Here is a 6,000-nt window from a genome sequence, read left to right on the forward strand (position 1 = left end):
TTCCAATATGCAGAATACAGAGGCTGAGAAGGGTTCTCACTTAGAAGGGGGCTGTGATGATGGTGTTCTAGCAGCTCTTGCCACACGGCAAACACTCAGTAGTTGTGAGCTATAAAAGGCAGTGGAGCATAAGGTTTAAGAGCACGGACTTTGGGGCTGGTGATGTTCATGTCTCAACTATGTCACTTACTAGTGGTGTGACTTTGGGCAAGTTATGGAATCTCTCTGTGCCACCGATGCTCTCCTGTGAACTGGAGTTTAAAAAAGCACATACTTCTAAGGCTTTTTGGGGAGGATGAGATGAGCCGACATAAATGCCATACAACAGTGCCTGGAACACAATAACTGCTATTTAGAAGGCAACTTTTAGTGTTACTATTAAGAGAATGTAAGGCTATCACTGGAGAGAAAAAGGGTCGGTGACACATGAAGCAGCAGCCATTTATATAAACTACTCATGGGCTTTTATACTGATGCAACATTTTTCAGAGGTGATTTGGCAATATCCAACAGTGTTTTAAATGTTTGTGTCTTTCAGGGTATCAGAATGGATAACAAAACAAAACACACCAATATGATGTCTACAAGAAACTCATTTTAGACCCAAAGACACATCCAGATTGAAAGTGAAGGGGTGGAAAACAATTTACCATGCTAATGGACATCAAAAGAAAGCTGGGGCTAATTTATATCAGTAAATTAGATTTTAAGCCAGAATAGATGAGGAAGGACACTATATCATACCCAAAGGGTCTGTCCAACAAGAAGATCTAACAATTTTAAATATCTATGCCCCTAACATGGGAACAGCCAAGTATATAATAAAATCAAAGAAACACATTGACAATACCACAATAATAGTAGGGGACTTTAACACTCCCCTCACTGAAATGACAGATTTTCCAAGCAAAGATCAACAAGGAAGTAAAGGCCTTAAATGACACACTGGACCAGATGGACGTCACAGATATATTCAGAACATTCCATCCCAAAGGAACAGAACACACATTTTCCTCTAGTGCATATGGAACATTCTCCAGAATAGATCACATCCTGGGTCACAAAACTGGTCTCAACTGGGACCAAAAGACTGGGATAATCCCTGCATATTTTCAGACCACAATGCTCTGAAGCTAAAACTCAATCACAGGAGGAAATTTGGAAAGAACCCAAATACATGGAGGCTAAAGAGTATCCTTCTAAAGAATTAATGGGTCAACCAGGAAATTAAAGAAGTACTGAAAAAATTCATGGAAACAAATGATAATGAAAACAAAACTGTTCAAAATCTGTGGGACAGAGCATAGGCAGTCCTGAGAGGAAAATATATGGTGATACAAGCCTTTCTCCAGAAACAAGAAAGGTCTCAAATACACAACCTAACCTTAGACCTAAAAGAGCTGCGGAAAAAACAGCAAAAAAAAAAAAAAAAAAAAAAGCCTAAACCCAGCAGGACAAGAGAAATAATAAAGATCAGAGCAGAAATCAATGAAAGAGAAACCAAAAGAACAATAGAACAAATCAACAAAACTAGGAGCTGGTTCTCTGAAAAAATTAGTAAGATTGACAAACCCCTGGCCAGACTTATCAAGAAGAAAAGAGAAAGGACCCAAATAAATAAAATCATGAATGAAAGAGGAGAGATCACAACCAACACCAAAGAAATACAAAGAATTTTAAGGATATATTATGAGCGGGGCACCTGGGTGGCTCAGTGGGTTAAAGCCTCTGCCTTCAGCTCAGGTCATGATCCCAGGGTCCTGGGATCAAGCCCCGCATCGGGTTATCTGCTCAGCAGGGAGCCTGCTCCCCTTCCCCCCCCCCCACCTTTCTGCCTGCCTCTCTGCCTATTTGTGATCTCTGTCAAATTAAAAAAAAAAAAGAATATATTATGAGCAACTATACACCAGAAAATTTGACAATCTGGAAGAAATGGAGGCATTCCTAGAGGCATATAAACAACCAAAACTGAACCAGGAAGAAATAGAAAGCCTGAACAGACCCATAACCAGTAAGGAGATTGAAGCCGTCATCAAAAATCTCCCAACAAATAAGGGCTTAGGGCCAGATGGCTTTCCAGGGGAATTCTACCAATCATTTAAAGAATTAATTCCTATTCTCCTGAAACTGTTCCAAAAAATAGAAATGGAACGAAAACTTCCAAACTCATTTTATGAGGACAGCATTACCTTGATCCCAAAACAAGACAAAGACCCCATTAAAAAGATAATTACAGACCAGTATCTTTGATGAACACAGATGCAAAAATTTTCACCCAAATACTAGCCAATAGGATCCAACAGCACATTGGATTATTCACCACGACCAAGTGGGATTTATTCCAGGGCTGCAAGGTTGGTTCAACATCCACAAATCAATCAATGTGATACAATACATTAATTAAAGAAAGAACAAGAACCAAATGATACTCTCAATGGATGCTGAAAAAGCATTTGACAAAGTACAGCATCCTTTCTTGATCAAAACTCTTAAAAGTGTAGGGATAGAGGGTATTTACCTCAATAACATCAAAGCCATCTATGAAAAGCCCACAGCAAATATCATTCTCAATGGAGAAAAACTGAGAGCTTTTCCACTAACGTCAGGAAAACGGCAGGGATGTCCATTATCACCACTGCTATTCAACATAGTACTAGAAGTCCTCGCCTCAGCAATCAGATAGCAAAAAGAAATTAAAGGCATCCAAATCAGCAAAGAAGAAATCAAACTCTCACTCTTTGCAGATGATATGATACTATATGTGGAATACCCAAAAGACTCCACTCCAAATCTTCTAGAACTTGTACAGGAATTCAGTAAAGTGTCAGGATATAAAAATCAATGCACAGAAATCAGTTGCATTTGTATACACCAACAAGACAGAAGAAAGAGAACTTAAGGAGTCAATCCATTCACAACTGCACCCAAAACCATAAGATACCTAGGAATAAATCTAACCAAAGAGACAAAGAACCTGTACTCAGAACTAGGAAGAACTCATGAAAGAAATTGAGGAGAACACAAAGAAATGAAAAAATGTTCCATGCTCCTGGATTGGAAGAACAACTATTGGGAAAATATCTATGCTACCTAAAGCAATCTACACATTTAATATAATCTCTATCAAAGTACCATCAATTTTTTTTCAAAGAAATGCAAAAACTAATACTAAAACTTATATGGAACCAGAAAAGACCTCGAATAGCCAGAAGAATGTTGAAAAAGAAAGCCAAAGTTGGCGGCATCACAATTCTGGACTTCAAGCTCTATTACAAAGCTGTCATCATCAAAACAGTATGGTACTGGCACAATAACAGACACATAGATCAATGGAACAGAATAGAGAGCCCAGAAATAGATCCTCAACTCTATGGTCAACTAATCTTTGACAAAGCAGGAAAGAATGTCCAATGGAAAGAAGATAGCCTCTTCAATAAATGGTGTTGGGAAAATTGGACAGCCACATGCAGAAAAATGAAACTGGACCATTTCCTTACACCACACACAAAAACAGACTCAATGAAAGACCTCAATGTGAGACAGGAATCCATCAAACTCCTTGAGGAGAACACAGACAGCAATCTCTTTGACCTCAGCCACAGCAACTTCTTCCTAGAAACATCGCCAAAGGCAAGGGAAGCAAGGGCAAAAATGAACTATTGGGATTTCATCAGGATAAAAAGCTTTTGCACAGCAAAGGAAACAGTTAACAAAACCAAAAGGTAACTGTCAGAATGGGAGAAGATATTTGCCAATGACATATCAGATAAAGGGCTAGTATCAAAAATCTATAAAAAACTTACCAAACTCAACACCCAAAGAACAAATAATCCAATCAAGAAATGGGCAGGGGACATGAACAGACATTTCTACAAAGAAGATACCCAGATTGCCAACAGAGACATGAAAAAGTGCTCCATATCACTGGGCATCAGAGAAATACAAATCAAAACCACAGTGAGATACCACCTCACACTAGTCAGAATGGCTAAAATTAACAAGTCAGGAAATGACAGATGCTGGCGAGGATGTGGAGAAAGGGGAACCCTCCTACACTGTTGGTGGGAATGCAAGCTGGTGCAGCCACCCTGGAAAACAGCATGGAGGTTCCTCAAAAAGTTGAAAATAGAGCTACCCTACAATCCAACAATTGCACTACTGGGTATTTACCCTAAAGATACAAACGTAGTGATCCAAAGGGGCACGTGTACCCGAATGTTTATAGCAGCAATGTCCACAATAGCCAAACTATGGAAAGAACCTAGATATCCATTAACAGATGAATGGATTAAGAAGATGTGGAGTATATATACAATGGAATACTATGCAGCCATCAAAAGAAATGAAATCTTGTCATTTGCGAAGACGTGGATGGAACTAGAGTGTATTATGCTGAGCGAAATAAGTTAGTCAGGGAAAGACAACTATCAGATGCTCTCCCTGATAGAAGGAAGTTGAGAGGCAAAGTCAGGAGTTTGGGGGGTAGGGAAGGAAAAAATGAAACAGATGGGATCCGGAGGGAGACAAACCATGAGAGACTCTTAATCTCACAAAACAAACAGGGTTGCTGGGGGGAGGGGGGAGGGAAAAGGTGGTGGGGTTATGGACATTGGGGAGGGTATGTGCTATGGTGAGTGCTGTGAAGTGTGTAAACCTGGTGATTCACAGACCTGTACCCCTGGGGCTAATAATACATTATATGTTTATAAAAAATAAAATTTTTTTAAAAATTTTAAAAATGTGTCTCTGTGTGTTCTGATTTATCATTTCCACGCAGAGAACGGAAACCACATCTGTAAGTACAGACGTACCAGCACAGACACGTGTGCGTTCGTGTGCCGAGGGAATCAACTCAAAGTAAGTGAGACCTTTTGACTGCACAAGGATATTCTATCAGAAACCCAGGATCAGTCTTCTAGAACGCCACACCTTTCTTCAGTGCAAAAATATCAGAAAATCCCCTTAAAGTCAGGAACAGGACAAGGATACCCACTCTCATGGTTTCTAGTCTTTATCATACTGAAGACCAAGCCATCTGCATTAAGAGGAAAAATCAATAAAGCATGGCAAGAAAGCCAGCAAGTTGCCTTATGTGCATATAAAATGATGGTCTACACAAAACTCAATAAAACCTACAGGAAACGTGACTATGAATGCAATCTGCAAGAGAGCTTAGCAAGGTGGGTGGCGATAAGAATAATGGAAAAAATTATTTGCATTCTGCAAACAGAAAACAGAGTTTTTAAAAAGGTGTATTTGTGAGGTACTATTCCACAATGAATGATTCCAAAACCGAGTGACTTAAAAGAAGCTCTTACCTCTTCATGGTACTGATGGTCAGCAATGTGGGAGTGGCTCAGCTGGACGACTCTGGCTCAGGATCTCTAATGAGGCTGCAGTCATCTGAATCCTTGGCTGGAACTGGAAGAATCCCCTTCCAAGATGGCCTGGTCATGCATGGGGGCTGTAGGCCTCACCGAGGTCTCAGTTCTCTAGGTCTGGATCTCTCTGTAAGACTGCAGGGACTTCCTCATGACATGATAGCTGCCTTCCTGCACAGAGAATGATCTGAAAAACAGCAAAGAGGAAGACTTTATGATCTAGCCTCTGAATTTCTCCTGCTTTATTTTTTCCTTAGTAGTAAGTCTCTAAGTCCATCTCACACCTAATAAGAGGCAGTTAAGATCCACCTCATAAAGGGAGGCATCTCAAAGAAGGTGCAAACATAGTTTAAAGCCATCAGAGACACCATACATGGGATGAAGAAGGCAAACTATGAGACACTTGATCTTGGGAAACGAACTGAAGGTTGCTGGTAGGCGGGCGGGGGTGGGGGGCAGGGGGTGCGGAAGAGGGTGGCTGGGTGATGGACATAGGGGAGGGTATGTGCTGTGTACGGTGAGTACTGTGAATTGTGTAAGAGAGATGATTCACAGACCTGTACCCCTGAAGCAAATATTTTATTTTTTAAAATTTTGTTAACATACAATGTATTAAAGT

The sequence above is a fragment of the Mustela lutreola genome, chromosome 12, assembly GCF_030435805.1.
Source record: "Mustela lutreola isolate mMusLut2 chromosome 12, mMusLut2.pri, whole genome shotgun sequence".
NCBI classification, from domain to species: domain Eukaryota; kingdom Metazoa; phylum Chordata; class Mammalia; order Carnivora; family Mustelidae; genus Mustela; species Mustela lutreola.